Raw genomic sequence first — 18500 nt, 5'->3', positions numbered from 1 at the left:
AAAAAAATTCCGAAAATGGGATTTCTAAAACACACTATATAATGCTTTTAAACATCTTTGCAACATCACTAATGATAATGGAGTTAATAGCACTGTATTCTATAGTCACATGTTAATTCCAAGACTGTTCATTATTTGCTTTCAAAACTATACAATAAATTATTGGTTTGTTGGACATTTTCTTCCAGTACGAAGTTTGGGTAGAGGGTGGATACGAAAAAATTTGATCTGAGGGGCATCTGGCCGGCTCAGTTGGCAGAGCATGTGACTCTTGATGTCCAGGTTGTGAGCCTGAGCCCCACGGCTGGGTGTACAGATTACTTAAAAATAAAATGTCAAAAAAAAAATCTAAGATCACCAACTTCACTCTTTATGAACAAAGGCAAAAAAAAATCAGTACCTCATAGGAATCTCTGGGCTTCAATAAGTAAATACATAGGTTTACCTTGATAAAATATCCAGTATTTAATTTTTATATCAAATAGTTGACCATATCATTGTATTTTCTGTAATACTCAACTTCTGCAGTTCTAAAACCTAACGTCATACTTTTTTCTCACATAACTGCAGAAAAAGAAGATTTATAATTTTGTAAGCCAATTCCCAATATGCATACAGACGCTAATTTACAAGCTTTAAAATGTAAATGTTAAAAATGCCATAAATCTAACATTTGTCTTTATTACATGCTCTGCCTTTCTAAAGCGGCTGGTACATTACCTGGGCGTTGCATTACTGAACAATAGAAGGTGGAGAAAATACCACTCTATACCTTTCTGGAAAGACGAGAAATCATTCTGCTCATTTTTGATACTAAGCCTTGGTTCAGGCATCCGCAGAGATAGCCTCGGGAGCTACTGAGAATGGCGGGTCTGGCCTCACCATGGGGCTCAGGCCTGCTCCCCATTTTGTCCTCTCTTCCTGATCACTCACTCCAGTTCACTTCAAATTCACAGAGCAAACAGGAAATGCTTTCTTCGTGATTTCGCCCACAGCCCTTTTCCAATCTATTTCTGATAGTGGGAGGATCCAAAGCTTTGCCCTCCTGTCCGCGTCTATTTGCAAGTCACTCCGGCTCTTTGGGCTCAGCTCACACTTCGGTTCTCGGCCTGCCGCGCACACAACTGTCACTCGCGAACGCACACACTGGCCAGCGAGAAGAGAGCGGGCCCTGCAGGGGAACGTGGAGCCTCGGAGGTGGTGGGGGTATCCCTCCGTGATCCCTGCCTTTAAAAACCTGCAAACCTGCTCTTGGCTGTCCATTCCCTTTCCGAGAAACTCAGGAAATACTGCCCTGCGGCGCTTCCCCAGTCTTCCCCTAAGAGCCACAGTGCTGCCCCGAATCCTCCCAGCCCCGGGTACGCTCCACTCTGGTTCCCAACCGAAAGGCCTCCTGGTCCCCTCGGCCTGGCGGCAGTTGACCAGCCGGGCATCCTCCTCTTCCCTGAAGGACCCCCACCCCCACCCCCACCCTCAGCCCAGAGCCAAGCGACATAATACCGTGGAAGGGCAGCTAGCCGTGGCTGGCGGAGGGACTTACTGCTTTCCTCCCAGGTTCCGGCCTTCAGCTACTTTCACCCGCAGCAGTGTGAGTGGGTGGGGTTGCTAGCTTCGTGGGTGGGTCTGACTCCCCCGACCCCAGTCAGGGAGGCTAGGAGGCTGGCCAGAAGGGCATCAAGAGTCCGGGCGCTCAGAGGCCCGGTTCCTGCCTTGGAGGCGCGTCCCTGGGGCCCGAGGCCCAGTCGCGCTGCCTTCCACCGCCACTCTGAGTCCCCGCAGTCACCGACGGGCGACACTCCGCCGTCTGAGCCCCCCGGGCGGCCTGCCCCGGGTCAGTGGGTCAGTGTGATTTAGCACGGCCATCACCCCCATCCAGGCCCTGGCCTGGGAGGTGCAAACAAGGTCTGGAGAATGTGTGCGGAGGGGGGGGGGGGGGGGGCGGGGATTAAAAACGTTCAAGTTCACACACACACAAAAATCAAAAAGCACTTCGATTACCCCTCTCCGCCTCCCCCTCCTCCTCCTCACTTGGAGTTAAAGACGCTAGTAAGTCAATGCCCAAAGCTGAGCAGTCTCTGGCCAACTCGGGGGCGGAGGGAGTGCCCCACGTCTCCTTCCTTCCATCCACCAGTTACCTCTCCACTCCCAGGCAAACGGCGCGAGGAGCTCTGAGTTTCGCTGACGGCGGGCAAGAGCCCGGCGAGGAAAGAGAAAGCCGTACCTGCCGGGACTCCGCTTCCTGGAGGGCCGGCGCGCGCTCCCCTGTGCGCCCGGGGAGCTGCTGCGGCGGTGCCTCTCGCGGCCACTGTGCCGGCCGCCTCCGCGTCCCCCAGGTCCCGGCGCGGGTCCCCTCGCCCCTGCGCCCCGGCTCCCGGGCGCTGACTGGCCCGTGCGAGTCACGTGCAAGGGCGGGGGGCGGGGGTGCGCCGCAGAGGCTGCACCTCCGCTCTGCGCCGAGCTGCGGGGCTGTTCGAAAAACTCCCCTAGCAGGCAAAGTCCAGGCGCACGGATCTCGGAAAGCGCCGAAGTGCCAGTGCCGGGGCGCGGGGCTTCACCCACCGCCGCGCCTGAGGTCGATTCGCTTTGCAGTTTTACCCAGGGTCGGCTTTATTCAGGAGCCCCCCTCGCCTCCCTCCTCCCTCCACCCCATCCCCCACCCCCGCCTCCCGGTGGTCCCGGTCTAGCCGCAGTCCTGGACTCCCGCGGCCAGGGGCGGGGCTGATAGAAGGAAAGGTGACCTCTTGGGCAAGACCCCTGATCGGCTGTGGTGCACGGGGCCATCAGACGTGCCCGGCTGGCTGCGAGTCTCCGCGAGGTAGTGGATAGTGGGGATCCCGCTAGCCCCAAACTGCGAGTGGGAAAGACACGAAACCTGGGACTGGCCCACTCGAGTCAGAGCGCAGGCACCAAAGCTTCCCTTTAACCTTCCCAGAAGCCTGGGGAGTCCGCAAGGTGGCCTCTCGAGTCCTCAATTTTATGTATTTATGCAGAACGTGCACCCCTTCCTGGCGACGCTTCCCATCTCCTACGGCCTCCCACCTTCAGATCTTTCCGTTTTCCCTGCAGCCTGCGGCGCCGCTGCACCAATCCCAGGGACGTGGCCGGGGCGTGGGGAGCCGGGCCGTCCAGCAGGGTTTCTCTGCAGAGAGGTCTTCCAGCCACCCCAGCCCCCTCCCTAGAGTTGGGGGCGGGGAGGGTGGCAGGCCTGAGTCTGGAGTCGGCGTCAGTGCCTAGAGGCCCCAGCGCAGCGGGGCTGCGAGCCGGAGAGTCCCTCAGACAGGTCTAAAGGTTAATAGAGCAATCACAGGGCCCTATTACCGCGTAAAAATAACCCATCGATTACCGCAGCCTTCAGCCCCAGATAACAGCCGGCCGGTCGCTCTCAGGCTTTCGGTTAAACACCCCCCCCCCCCCCCCCCGCAGAGCCGAGTTTCTCTCTCTAGAGCAGGTTTTTCATACCAGATTAGAGGGGTCGGGAGGGGGCCGGGATACCATCCTACATGAAACCCGTGCGGCCGCGAAGGAAGGGTAAAGGGTTGCGCCAGCTTCCGCTGTGGGTAATCGGCCGTGGGTTCCCGGCCTGCGCGAGGGCAACCCGGGCGCTCCGGACGAGACTAGCACGCGGGGCTGATTAGAAGGAAACCCCCAAAGGGATCGTGGCCAACTCATGGGGATTCTCAGGAAAATCCCGGAGGAAGGATTGAGCGCGGCTGCGCGGGGAGTTCTCTTTCCTGAGCGAAACGTGCGGAGGTTCAGACCGGCCGAGCCTTGGGGACCAAACTGAGGCGCCTGGCGGAGCCGCGGAAGGTCTGCGCCAGGGCTGGACGCACCCACGCGGCCCCGATCCCGACCCGCAGGCAGCCGCTCGCCTAGGCCCCTTCCCACCCCGGAAGCTTAGGACGGTCTGTTTAGGGACCCTGCTCCGGCTTCCCTCAACTCCTTGCAAGCGCCTCTGCAGAACTTGGCGCTGACAGATCACAGATGTCTGGGAGCCTAAGGGGCTCCTAGGGACGCGAAAGCTGGAGCGGTTTGGGGAGGACCCTCGGTGGGCGCACTCGCAGACGCATGGCGGAGAAGGGTATGCGACCCCTGTTCTGTCTGAAACGACATCCCCATTGGCCTGTGAGGGCTTTCTGGAGACTTAAACGCGTGGGCTCGGACAAGCGACAAGCTGTCCGGGCCTCCGTTTTCGGTGGGGATTTGTGTTTCCAGCGATGCCGGAGGTCTCAGAGCTGCTTTCTGCACGCGACCCTCAGAGCTGAGCCTGCAGCCTGGGCAGTGGATTTTCTTAGCAACAAGCCAAGGGCTTGGGGGGGCTTAGCGTCTGGTGGAGCGGCCATCCAGGCGTCCTCACCAAAGCCAAGGGCACAGACCACCCTCAGGCGGGCTTCTACCAGTTGTGCGGGATGGCCGGCAGTGCAAGAGCTAGTGTGCTGAGGTTCGCAGCAGCTGGGTGCCCTGGGGCGACCCCGCACACACACTGCCCCCACTCCAGGCCCGGAGAACTTAAGTCTCCTCCTCTGTACTGGGATGGTGGAGGTGGGGTGGGGTGGGGGGGTGCACGACAGGCCCAGCCTGCTCTACATGGCCATTGTAAGACCTCAGATGGAAGAGCTTGGTTTTTCTAAGGGCTTGCTTGCTAGGAACCCCGGATTCCCCAGGAGTCCTCTTCTGGCAGGGACCCGACAGAACTGTTTTACCCATGCCCGTAGCTGGCGCTCTTCAGGTGGGCTGAGGCCTGGGAACCTTGAGAGATTTGTTCCTTCTGGGAACGCCCCTGAAATAGAGAATTTTTTGTGTTTCCTGTGGCTTTTTTCTCTGGACCCGGAGCCCCAACTTTCTCCCCAAAGGGCTTAGCTCAAGGTCCAGAAGGTGGTTGGCGAACGGTCTGTTCTTTCGGGGTGTTTGATTTTCCCTCGCTCCCTCCCTCCCTCCCTCTCTCTTTCGATCGGCCCCCCTCCCTCGCTGGGGCAAGGCGGGAGCCCCTGCGGCCGGCGCGCGTGTTGCCAGGAGCAGGGAGCATTTCAAGGCCTCGCTGGCCCGCCGGCTGGAGGAGGTTTATCGGCTGCCGCTAAATTCCCAGGCTTCTCTCCCGTTCGGGAGGCCGCTGGGAGGGGGCGGGGGGGCGGTGTTTGAGGTTCGGATTCTTGGCTATTTTTAAGGACAAGTCCCTGGGCTGGTCTGGGATGGTGGCCCAACCCCACTCACGTCCTCTTTCCGCTTTTCTTTCCCATAGTCAACAGGGAAATTTTAATACTGTAAAAAAAAAAATCTTTGATCTCTTTTTACTAAGGGCCTGCGTCTAATGAAGAGTCAAATCATGAGATTTTAGACAAATAAGAATTACTTAGATGTATTGCATACTTAAAAAAAAAATCTCCCCAGGACACAAAAATGAATTGCAGTTTCTTGCTCTCTTCAGGCCTCTGGGACTTGAGCTGGTCCATACCCCAGTAAAGACCCAATTGTAGGCTAGACATGGTGTAAGAGGAATCTGAACTCTAGTTCCCTGAAAAAAAGAGTGACTAAACCATGAATAAACCGTGGACGACAGACTTCAAGGTGACACCAGGGAGGGTCTCCCCTTGCCGGGGTAACCGGATTTCCTTGCGGGACCCAAGCCAGCTCATTTTAACCTCAGGTGCCAGAATCTCAGATTTTGGTTCGTAAAGCCATTTGGCACCCTGCGGAAACCAGCCTCCGCGGTTCCCTTATGAAAACCAACAACACCTGAAAAAACACGGGGCCCCCATAGTCTTATAATCGGAACAAGAGACCCCCATAAAGAAAAAGAACCAAAGAGGGAACTAGGAAGTCCCACCTCGTCCTTTATAACGAATTCCTCCAAGATGTACACGTTTCTCTGCGGACGTGGACACAAGGGCTCAAGACAGATATGCAAAGTGACCCGCGCTGAACGTATGCTGGCTCCGTCCCATGCGGCCCTTGAATTCCCCCACCGGGTGCCCGTTTCCTCCTCTAAGACTCACAGCCTCACGCGAGTTACCCACCCTGCCCCCTGTGCAACCCCCCTGCAGACAGACGACCGGAGCTGGGAGAACCAAATTGCCGGGCAGGGCTGGTCCCCGTTGACACAAAATTGGAGAATGAATTAAGCTGCAAGCCTACATAGACCTTTCCCTCCTCCAGCTTGGCATTTGAACACCCAAAATTCTTTGTGGGGTGGGGCTGGGAGTGGGGACATAGAGACCCCTGCTCTCTCCCACCAGAACGAGCTCAGCACCTCAGGAAGTGATCATCAGACTCCCACTGGCAGATGAGAGGAGAGAAGGCAGCAATGCTTTTTGATTCTGTCTTGTTTTTAAAAATACTATTTCATCTGTCTCCGGGGTGGCTCACTCCTTAAGCGTGGGACTCTTGATTTCGGCTCAGATCATAATCTCAGGGTCCTGAGATTGAGCCCCTCATCAACCTAGAGCGGGGTGTGGAGCCTGCTAAAGATTCTTTCTCTCCCTCTCCTCCTCCCCTACCCCCTCTCAAAAATAAAATAAAAAAAATAAAATAAAATAAAACTATTTAAAAAATATTTGATGTTGCAAAGTGAAGCCATGGTTTCACAGACCGCCTCAAAAGCCTCCTTGGTGCTTCCGGGCCGAAGGATCAGAGGTTTTGGCACACCCTCTAATATTTTATAGTCATTTCCAAATTACTGAACACTCTCAAATTCCATTTTTTTTTTTTCTGGAGGAAACAACAACATCGGGGAGTGAGAGGGAGGAAGAAATGGTTTTACCGTCTCATTCATCTCATTCGAACAAGAACTCAGAGACAAAGAGAGGTTAAGACACTTTTCCCCCCCAAAAAAAAAAAAAAAAAAAGACACTTTTCCCAGGTGGCAAAGCCAGTGCACTGGGCAATAATAGGTCATGAATCTAGATTTCTTAGAAGTCTTATTTTTTCCACCTTATTTAATATTGAGTTTCTATCATGAAACACTCTTCTAATTGTTTTTTTAAAGTAGTCTCCATACCTAGCTCAGAGCCCAATATGGGACTTGAACTCAGCACCCTGAGATCAAGACCTGAGCTGAGATCAAGAGTCAGATGCTTCACCGACTGAGCCACGCAGGCACCCCAAAACACTTTTCTGAAACCCGCATTTTGTTTTTCCAATATTTCTAAATATCCTTTAATGAGTACACCTGACACTTAAAAATTAAAATCGGGATCCCTGGGTGGCGCAGCGGTTTGGCGCCTGCCTTTGGCCCAGGGCGCGATCCTGGAGACCCGGGATCGAATCCCACGTCAGGCTCCCGGTGCATGGAGCCTGCTTCTCCCTCCGCCTGTGTCTCTGCCTCTCTCTCTCTCTCTGTGACTATCATAAATAAATAAAAAATTTAAAAAAATATTTAAAAAAAAATAAAAATTAAAATTAAAATCAACTTAAAATAAAGCAGGTCGTTGTCTTCTAATCTAAGATCCAGTGAGAAGGGAAAGAAAAACATGAAGGAGGCTCCCCATTTTCATTAAATTGGGGGAGGATGCCAGAGGCTCTTTAAACTGGGAAGGCGCTCATCAGGTCCCGGGGCTGCAGACGCAGAACTGAAACCCGGCCTCGGTGGCGCCCACAAGTCCCGGCACTTGAGCCAGCGGGTGCTGAGTGGAGAAACTTCGGCTGGCAGTGGCCACGCTGACGCTTTCACACACGCCCCTTTCTCCCCTTTCCCAGCCTGGCTCCCTCTCTCCCTCCTCACTCAAGAACCTTATGAAAACAGCAGCAAACGGGAGCTTCCTGTAACCACTGTCCAAGCTTCGGGGAGATGGGCTCCTGGCCTGCAAACTCTTTGAGGTGTCCGGAGGTACCCCCTCTTTGGGCACCAAGCCTGTCACATCTGGGGCCTGTCTTGGTGATGTGGACTTCAATATTTTCACCCGTGGATCCTCCCTCCCTCCCTCCCTCCCTCCTTCCTTGTCAGAGACTTTTAGAAGTTGCTGTGCTGGCATTGCAGGATCCAGAGAAAGAATTTGATAAATGTTCTTGGAATACATAAAATGTCAATTTACTTTACTCACAGGCCTTACATTCCCTAGAGTTATAAATTCATTTATCGGGATCCCTGAGTGGCGCAGCGGTTTGGCGCCTGCCTTTGGCCCAGGGCGCGATCCTGGAGACCCGGGATCGGGTCCCACGTCGGGCTCCCGGTGCATGGAGCCTGCTTCTCCCTCTGCCTGTGTCTCTGCCTCTCTCTCTCTCTGTGACTATCATAAATAAATAAAAATTAAAAAAAAATAAATTCATTTATCTGTGGTTGGTTATACACCTGCATCCCACACACACACATCCCAGAAAGTAAGCTCCATAAGGGCAGCGGCCATGGCTGGCACTAGGTAGATACTCAATAAATGTTTGTTGAATGATTAAAATTACAAAAGGGATTGCTAATGGCATCTCTCAGGGCTGATGGGAGTTGGAGAATGGAACAGTCCCCTTTCAAAGGGAAATGTGTCCCTTGGCACACAGTAGGTGCCCGGGGTCACCACCAAGATGTGGAGGCCCAGGCTAGACATCAAGATTTGGGTCACTCAGGTAGCGTTTATCTGCGTGGCTCAGCCCCACCCTCACCAACTACAAAATCTCTTGCCCAAATCGAGGTTACCCCTAAGGAAACCCCGTAGTCCCCGGCCTCCAGAATCTGCAGCAGGGTGGGATTTCTGGGTGCAGGCATGCAGTCGGGATTTTGGAAGTTGAGTTGAGCTAGACAACCTGATTGGGCGCTGAGACGGTGGTGATTGTCAAGGAAGGCTCCCTGTCTCCCTGGAACAAAGACCAAGGACGGGACAGAGGACGCGGGGAGCGGTGACTCCGGAGGCACGGAGGACCCAGACCCATAAATCTTGAAAAGATGGAAGGACCCAGCCAAATACTAGGACCAAGAGGAAATGAAGGAGAGGGGGAATGGAGAGAAACAGAAACAAGAGAAAGGAGAGACAGAGGAAGGCAGGCAGAGACGAGGACAGAGAAAAAACTAGGGAGCACCTGGAGAATGAGACAGGACTATGAAAGCTGGAGAGGAACAGGGTCCTTCCTTCCTTCCTTCTTCCCTTCCTCCCTTCCTTTCTTTTCCATTTATTGATAACCTACTCTGTGCCCTGAACTTTCCAGGCACTTGGAACAAAATAGAGAAAATTGTGTCTCCAGGAGATTCTAGAAGAGGAAGCCAGACAATAAAAAAAAAAAAAAAAAGTCAAATATATGGTGTTAAATGGTGAGGAACAGGGTATGACCATGCAGAGAGGGGAATTAGAGACGGACACCAGAGAAAGGAGAGAGGGGTAGATAGGAGAGAAAAACACCAAGCCGCGAGAAAGCAGGCTAGATAGGAGTCAGGAGTCGAGGTGACAGAAATAGAGATCGAGACCCCCCAGCAAGAAGAGAAAGGCAAGAGAAATGGGAAGGAAAGCGCCAGGGCCCACTGGAGGGGGGGGACCAGATAGGGATGAGGTCAATCCCGAGGCGAGGGCTCCCCACCCCCACCCCGCCCAGCTCCCAGGGAGGCCGGTGGTGGTGACCGGGACACCAGCGGCCGGAGGGCTGGAGCGCTGCCAGTCGTCAGACCCCGACGCACAGATCGGGGGACTTGTGGGGCCACCAGAGACACGATGTTCCCATCGCCAGCTCCGGCGCGTTTCCGCCCAGGCTGCCCCCTCCTCCGCCAGCCCCGGCACCCTTCCCCTGGCTACGGAGCCCGAGGTGACCCGGAGCTGGAGAAGACGCCCAGGCAGGCGCCGCGACCTGGCGCGGCCGAGCGAGAGACAGGAAAGTGTCAAGGAAGCAGAAGCCCAAGTGCGAAAACAGCGGGGGGGGGGGGGGGGGGGGGGAGAAGGCGGGGGCGGCAGGGGGTGCTGGTGGCTGGAGGCCTCGAGGTCCTTCACGCCCGTGGGCTTTCCCGCAATGGACAATAACATCGCTTCACGCCATCACCCCACACTTGTAGCAGGTGCCCACAGAGAATGGTCTGGTCGTTCTTCTAACGCCTATCCCGGCTTGGCGGTATTTTTTATTTGGGAATGATTGGGGGTTTTTGCAACAGCAGGAGGAAGGGGGAGGCATGGAGCCTGCAATAACTAGACTGACGTATTTCTCTCCAAAGATATGCATTAAACTTCTGACACGAGAGAATAAGAAGACCAAAAGATCCCTGGCATTTCATTTCTTTCCCACCAGTTTCAACTTTCCCCCACATTCAGCGGGATATCTGCATGCTTGATTGAAAGACGAGGGTGCTCTACCTTTAAAGTGTGTTTTCTTCTACAACCCCAGGCCCTCTTCGGCAGAGGTGCTAATAAACAGCAAATTGCCACAAGGCAAGGAAGTACAGGGAGACAAAGCAGGAAGCCAAGGTCTAAGTGAAATAGAATAATCAGCATCTTGATAGATACGGGCGGGCGAGCTTTTTGCTCCTCGGAGTTGCCGAGCTAACCCCAGCACTCTTTGCTAACCTTCTCCCATCCTTCCTCCTCCATCTCATATCACGCAGCCTCTGGAGCTGGAGTCTTTCTCTGGTGAGCAGAAGAATCTTCCACCCACCCTCCATGAAGTCTCCGGAGAAACCCACACTCTGCTCAGAGGACTGAGAGCAGATAGTATAAGACACAGCCTCATCATCAAAAACGATCAATTTCTCAATTGCTATGTGAAAAATGTCTTTACTCCGCTTTCAGAAGCCCTAAATTCTCATCTCGCCCCCCACCTTTCTCTCTTTCCATCCCTCCCAGGTTCAGTAGCTAACACACAGGCATTCCTCCCCAGATTCATTCATTCATTTCTTGTTTTCTCTCTCTCCCTCCCCACCCCACACTTCCGTATACCACTGTTGTCAGGGACTCTGACATCCTCACCCCAAACTCTTTGAATGTGGCTGTTCAGCAGATGTATTATTCTCAGTATGCTTCAGGATAAGACACGCTAAATGTAAATTATGTTTTATTTATTTATTTTTAAAGATTTTAGGGAATCCCTCGGTTGCTCAGTGGTTTAGCTCCTGCCTTTGGCCCAGGGTGCGATCCTGGAGTCCCGGGATCGAGTCCCATGTCAGGCTCCCTGCATGGAGCCTGCTTCTCCCTCTGCTTGTGTCTCTGCTTCTCTCTCTCTCTCTCTCTCTGTGTGTGTGTGTCCATCATGAATAAATAAATAAATAATCTTTTTTAAAAAAGATTTTATTTATTTGACACAGACACACAGAGAGTACAAGCAGGGGGAGCAGCAGAGGGAGAGAGAGAAGCAGGCTCCCCTCTAAGCAGGGAACCCTATGCGTAGGCTCCATCCCAGGACCACCCCCACCCCCATCACGACAGAAGGCAAACACTTAACAGACTGAGCCACCCAGGCACCCTGCTGGTACCCTCAAAACCTACAGTTGTTTACATAACTGACCCAAACTTAAAACCACAGAAATGATCCCCAGCTGGGGAATTGATAAAAGGATGTACATCCATACAACAGAATACTACTCAGTAACAAAAGAGAATGAAATGCCAATGCACACAACATGAATGGATTTCAAACACACAAGAGGCCAGACTCAAAAGACTAAATGAATCCATTTAGATGGCACTGATAGGGGTTGGGGGGAGAGGTGACTACAAAGGGGCAGGAGGAAATTTGGGGGAGTGCTGGAAATATTCTCTATTTTTAGACTGTGGTGGTAATTACACCATTTGTGTGTTTATCAAAACACAAAGAGCTGTACACTAAAAGAGTGAATTTACTGTAAGTAAATTTCATCTCAATAAATCAGATTCTTCAAAAAGCAGAGGGAAATTAGAGTTTTGCTGGGGTAGCATAAGATTCTTTAGCCCCTATACTCTCCCCCACACACACCCTCCCCAATCTTGTTGCACACACCCATTCCCAGTCCTTAGCGAGACTCCACATCCCTGGTACATGTTCAACTCCCACTTAAAATACTTCAGAAGAGTGATTTATATACAGAAGAAAGTCTTGCATCTCTTTCAAAAGGATTCAGTTTCCAAGGTTGGTCCTCCCTATTGCTCATCCTTCCTCGAGGCCAGCAGGAAATACTACAGCAGTCTATCTCGGACACAGCTCCAGTGCCTGTTTCACACATGTCCCATGCATGCATCCATGTTTCAGAATGGGCTGCAGGGAAGGTGACATGTGAAGGAGGCTTATACTGTTCTCTCATCCTGAGGGTCATGGAGCCAGGTATCAGAAGCTCAGAAACTGCTAAGTCACTTGCAGCAACAACCGTTACTCCCCAGGGAACCTACCAGGGCGGTAGAGGATGGAGAGTGAAAGACCTAGCTGGCCATCTGTCTCTCTAGACAGACTGGGTTTTGTCCAGCTGATCCCATGAGGCAAGAATAAACCAAACCATGGCCTTGCAAAAATGAGTTTACCACTGAGAGTAGGACTGTATTTCTAAATGGACTAAAGGAAAAACCTTTGCTGAAACATGGCCTTTCCTGTACATGATTCTACTCAACCTTCACAACAGTTCTGTGGAATAAGTCATTTTGACTCTGATTCTTACATCAATTTTCATTACACTCAGCTGCAGTTTATGGTGTGCACAGGGATGGGCAACCATCGGGTGGATGGTAATGGGAAGAAATTGTGCCCTGTGCCAGATAAAACCATACTTTGTACTTGTTTTTTTCAGAAATCATAGTCTAGTGAACATCACAGGGGAGCCCAAAAGCCACTGATTGCCTGGGCCATACAATGGCTGCGCTACCTTCCCTGCTCAACATAAGTGTGTGTGTATGTGTGTGTGTTGATGTGTATCCTTCCCCAGAGTTGTTGATAATGTCATTGTTTCTAACTCCAGGCAAACCACTGTGGTCATGGGGTTAAAATAAATGTTAGACTTAACAGACACCTGTTGGTCATTGGCTTTAATCTTATCCTTTTCACTTGAATTAAAAAACCCAACACTAATAAAACACCACCAAACCAAAAACAGAACAAAACTCTACAAAATATTGTGTTTCCTGTTATAAACAAAGCAAGCAGTTTGGCTTTGTCCATTTCCCTGTTACTTTCATCCCATCCCCATCCTTGCAGAGCTTGCTAATTAATCAGTGGAAGAACCAAAAGGTGAGAAAGGAAGGAAAGATGTGAAATGGATGCAGGAATCACAACTAGAAGAGCATGATGGCAGGCAACATTCTGGGGAAAAAAGGAAAGGAATCCTGAGGACCACCAAGGATCTGATCTTACTCCCGGGGAGGCCATGGGTAAATCAAGGACTGGGGCTGTGGGCCACAGTCTTCCTCTTATGAAATGAAATTGGACACCGTATCTGAGAGTGCTTTCAGCCTGGATGCCTTCTGAACCTGAATCATTTAAATTCTCTTACAAGTGTTGGATTCATAGAGTGAACATTTATTGAATACTTACTATGCGCCAAGCACCCTGCAAACCTTTGGAGTGATGTAAGATGAACACGAGTCTCTACATTCAAACAGTTCAGATCAGTGAGAAATGGTCCAGCATAAAGAGAGAGAGAGAGAGAGAGAGAGAGAGTCCAGCAAAAAGGCAACAGAAGAAAGTTCTGGAACAGATAAGTGCATGAAGAGAAACCATGTAAACTCCTTGTGTGTGTGTGTGGGGGGGGTAGTTGGGAGGAGGAAGTAAATTATTTTAAGGAACTGTATTATTTGTCAGTGTAGGTGTCCCAGACCTAGGGGTGTAGTGGTGGCCTGACATGGGAATAGGAATTGCGAGGACCCTGCACGGTTCATGTGCTGACAGGCACACCCCAAACTTCCAACTTGCACGACCTTGCCCATTCCTTACATTTGATGCTAAACATGCATATCGGGTCATGGCTCCTGCAGAGTGCCAGGGTGGGGCTGGCGCAGGGCCTGGGAGTCCCCGTGGGGAGATGTGGGCTCTAGTTCCTATTACCAGCCACAGTGTGACCTCAGGCATGCCCAGTCCCGGACACTGCCCGCCATCTGGCTCTCAGTTTCCTCATCTGTGAAATGTACAAGTTGGGCTGGATCATTCCTAAGCTCCCTTGCAGCTCTTTAAAAACAAATGAAAACATCGTTATAAGACACTAGGGTTGGGGCAGCCCCGATGGCTCAGTGGTTTAGCGCTGCCTTTAGCCCAGGGTGTGATCCCTGAGACCCAGGATCGAGTCTCACGTCGGGCTCCCTGCATGGAGCCTGCTTCTCCCTTTGCCTGTGTCTCTGCCTCTCTCTGTGTGTGTGTCTCTCATGAATAAATAAATAACATCTTAAAAAAAAAAAAAAGAGGGATCCCTAGGTGGGTCAGCGGTTTAGCGCCTGCCTTTGGCCCGGGGCGTGGTTCCCTGCGTGGAGCCTGCTTCTCCCTCTGCCTGTGTCTCTGCCTCTCTCTCTCTCTCTCTCTGTCCCTGTCTGTTTCTCATGCATGAATAAATAAAATCTTTAAATAATAATAAGAATAAGAATAAGAATAAGAATAAGAAGAAGAAGAAGAAGAAGAAGAAGAAGAAGAAGACACTAGGGTTGGACGCCTGGCTGGTTAAGCCTCGCCTCTGCGATTGGCTCAGGGCGGGATCCCGGGTGCCGGGATCGAGTCCCAGGCCGGGCTCCTGCAGGGAGCCTGCTTCTCCCTCTGCCTCTCTGTGTCTCTCATGAATAAACAAATAAAATCTTAAAAAACAGAAACACCAACTTAGGCTAAAGAGGTGGGATAAAGTCAAACATTTGTTGATTGATAGAAAAATGCTTCCCCCAGCCACGCCTGTTGGGGCTTCCCTGAAGTCGCCAGGCCCCCTGGTGAACGCGGCCTCCCCCGGGCCTCCCTCCTCCCGCGGGTGCCCCGCGCCTCCGCCCGCGCCGCCGGGGTGATGGATGGCCGCGGAGCCGGCGGCGCGTCAGGCCTTATTGATGAGGTGCGCGCTGACGGCCTCCGCGTAACCCGAGGCGGCAGGAGGCGAGCGCGGGGCGGCCGGCGGCCGCAGACTCCGCGGCGCTCGGGGTCAGCCCCCGGCCGGCTCCGCCGAGGGGGCGGCGGCTGCGGAAGCGCCTCCCGGGCCTGGCGCCCCGAGCGCGGGGCCCGCTTCCTCCGCGCGGCCGCCTGGCTTCCCGCGCCCCCGCCCTCGGGGCCGCAGCCTCCCCGGCCGCCCCCCCCCCGCCCTCGGGGCCACAGCATCCCCGGCCGACCCCCCCCCCCGCCCCCCGCCCTCGGGGCCGCAGCCTCCCCGGCCGCCCCCCCCCCCCCGCCCTCGGGGCCGCAGCATCCCCAGCCGACCCCCCCCCGCCCCCCGCCCTCGGGGCCGCAGCCTCCCCGGCCGCCCCCCCCGCCCTCGGGGCCGCAGCATCCCCGGCCGACCCCCCCCCCCGCCCCCCCCCCCCGCCCTCGGGGCCGCAGCCTCCCCGGCCGCCCCCCCCATCCCCCGCCCTCGGGGCCGCAGCCTCCCCGGCCGCCCCCCTCCCCCCCTCCCCCCCCCCACCCCGCCCCGACCTCCGCTCTTCCCCCCGCGGCGAGGCGGGTGCAGGCGCCGGACAGCGGGGGCCCCGGCGCTGCCCTAGCTCCCCAGCCCCTCCCAGGGCAGGGCGCGCCCCGCGAGGCGGGACTCCACAGTGTAGTGTCGGGGCGATGACGCCGAGCCCGAGGGGAGAAAAGTCAGGACGCCCGCGAATATCCCCTCTGAGCTCGCTGAACATTTATATAGTGAGAGTTAGGAAGACAGGCAGGTAAATGAAAGTGAGTACACCGACGTGTAAAGATGGTAATGTGCCCACGTGGCATTCCCCCCCCCCCCCCGCCCCATTTTTGGACACTTTTTATTTTTTAATTGAGCAAGCTTTTAAAATAGATTTTATTTATTTATTCATGAGAGACACACAGAGAGAGGCAGAGACAGAGGGAGAAGCAGGCTCCATGCAGGGAGCCCCATGTGGGACTTGATCCTGGTACCCCAGGATCACGCCCCTGGGTCAAAGGCAGATGCTCAACCGCTGAGCCACACAGTCGTCGGGGTTTGCTTTGTTTTGTTTTTAACAATAGCAAAGACGCTTCCCTTGCTCTCATTGTAAAAAACGATGGAGCTTGGTTCATTCTCACGCTTCCTACTTAATTTCTGCCCAGTTTCTCCTTCTTCCATCTTGCTTTACCTCCTTTTCCATCCCCTGCCCTTTCAGAAAGAGAAGAAAGGCTGCACGGCCCCTAAGGTGAGCGACTGAAGGCTGCAGAACAAGGGCAGGTGGCTTTTAGTTCCTCTGCCTTTCTAGTGAAAGCGCCCAGGGTCACCTCCTCTGTCCGAGCAGTGAAGGTGAGGATCTGGACATGAAGCCTGCAAAGCACTTTCAATTAATGAGAAATAAAGGCGTAAGTCAACAGGGAAGGCAGCTTAACCCCAAGAGCTAAGGGGCACAGTTGTTTTCCACATTTTGAGGCAGGGACTAGCCTTGACAGGTAGAGTCCTAATTCTGCATTAGATGTAACTTAACAACTGGAAAAGGGGTAGTCTTTCCTCTGGGGGACAGTAGAGAGAGTGGTGATTGATGTGGCCCAAGAAACTCATTGGAGAATGCAGCTTAGGCCAGGAGAGTCAGGGTTTAGGCAGCAGGTGGTAGAAGCTCCTTGATCTGGGAGTCCCCAGTCTTGGGTTCTAATCTGGCAACTGTTACCCAGTGAGTGGCAGGACTGCAGGCAAATCACTTAGCCTGTCTAAGCTTTAATTTCCTGTCCATAAGATAAAGAGACTGGACCCCTCCCTACATCAACATTTGTAACTCGGGGGCTCTAGAAGTAGGTATCAGTGGCCCCCAAAAGTTGTGATACAAAGGGGCTCACTCCTGGTCCTGCACAGTGGAAGGGTGGGAATGCCAGGCCTCTAAGTCTGAACCTAATCTTAATGAGCTTGTGGAGCGAGGAACCCAAAATATGAGGCCAGTCTGAGTGTGTATGATAAAAGGCTTGGACTGCAGATGAAAACTTCAATCCATTTACTAGGCAAACATTTATTGAGTAACAGCTAACACTGGGCACTTACCATATGCCAGGCATGGTGCCAAGTCTGTTGCATGGATTGATGAGCTCATTTATCCACACGATCACTCTGTTTCCCCCATTTTATAGATGAAGAAACTGAGGCACAAAGTTATTAAGTAACTCACCCAGCTTGATAGGTCACGGGGCCAAGATTCACAAGCAAATAGTTTGCCTTCAGAACCCAAACACTGCCCATATAAAAAGGCACTGGTTTATATGGACACAAGAGGGAAAAAGCAAGGGCTTTCTTCTTATATATACTCCTTTAAATTTTTTAAAAAATACTTTAAACTTCCATTCCCAAAATCAATCCCTTCTCTCCCTCTGGTTTCACAATGCTTAGTGCATTGTATTTCAGTTTACTGTCTCCCCATGTCTGCTGTCTACATCTCCCCATCTCCCAAATTTCACTCTTCTTGAGGGCAGAAAGCCTATATTTGATATTCCATAGTTCCTAACAGGTAGTGGATGTTTTAAGAAATTTATTGAAGGCACCTGGGTGGCTCAGTGGTTGAGTGTCTGCCTTTGGCTCAGGTCGTGATCCCAGGGTCCTGGGATCCAGTCCTGTATTGGGCTCCCCACAGGGAGCCTGCTTCTTCCTCTACCTATGTCTCTGCCTCTCTCTGTGTGTCTCTCATGAATAAATAAATTAAATCTTTAAAAAAAATAAGTCAAAAATAAAAGAAGTTGGTTGAGATAAACTCAGAAAATTGGAGTTTCAACTTGGCATTCCGTAATATAAAATCCCTGTCCTTTATGACTGAAGATGTAGTATCAGGGATGTGACTGAAACACATGCGCCATGGTCTCTTCCACCAAGTGCAAACATAGAAAAAAAGCTCACGTGCAGGAGACATCATGTGACACCTCACCAGCATCTCAGCTTGAGTGCACCTGTTGTGGGGTGACTATGGCTCCGTGCATATTACTGGTCTCAGGACAGCCTCTCTCTGACACTGACATCGATGTGGTGTGCTGGAGTTGCAAGGGACAGCAAGGATTCTGGTCCAATACACTCATTTACTAGATGAGGCAGTAAGGACCCAGAAAGGGCTATAGACTTATCCAGAGTCACATAGCTATTGCATGGCAGGGCTGGGAGCAGGGGCTCTGGGACCCTGCTTATATACCGTGTTCTTCCATTTCAAAATGCTGCTGTAGGAACTGATATCTCCCCTCTATAAATCTGAACCCCAAGGCCACACTTTCCTCACCCTGATAAAATCACCAGGGTGAGAGTATTGGCGATAAGGCAGCACTGAGCTCTGGGGTAGTCTGGGAACCTGGTTAGCACTGTTGGCCCCGCCCTTTCCAGGAAGGTGGCAACAGTGACCCGGACTAGTCTCCAGTGGGGGCAGGTGGGGGTATGAAGATGTGATACAGGGTCTCAATGAATCATAGCTTTTCAAAACTATAGTCATCTCATGCCCCTCTTAGAGTGAAGATAAACCATCCAAAAGGGGCACTCGATACATTTTTACATTTCCAAACTGAATATCTTCCAAATATCTTGTGGAGTCATAAAT

The 18500-nt window shown here is 52.5% G+C and overlaps 1 protein-coding gene across 5 annotated transcripts in view; it reads right to left on the bottom strand.

Moving 5' to 3' along the window:
- Positions 1-18500, bottom strand: part of GATA4 (GATA binding protein 4) — an 85121-nt gene that overhangs the window by 53592 nt on the left and 13029 nt on the right. For 4 of the 5 annotated variants that reach the window (XM_072719646.1, XM_072719649.1, XM_072719648.1 and 1 more), the window contains exon 1: positions 2222-2355. The exons of the other annotated variant lie outside the window; for it this stretch is intronic. The gene's annotated coding sequence lies outside the window, so the exon portion shown is untranslated. Of the gene's footprint in view, positions 1-2221; positions 2356-18500 lie in introns of those variants that run through there. 5 annotated transcript variants of the gene reach the window in all.

This window comes from Vulpes vulpes, chromosome 9 (genome assembly GCF_048418805.1).
Source record: "Vulpes vulpes isolate BD-2025 chromosome 9, VulVul3, whole genome shotgun sequence".
NCBI lineage: Eukaryota > Metazoa > Chordata > Mammalia > Carnivora > Canidae > Vulpes > Vulpes vulpes.
Note: the sequence above shows the minus strand (reverse complement) of the source record. Positions and strands in the feature narration are given on the sequence as shown.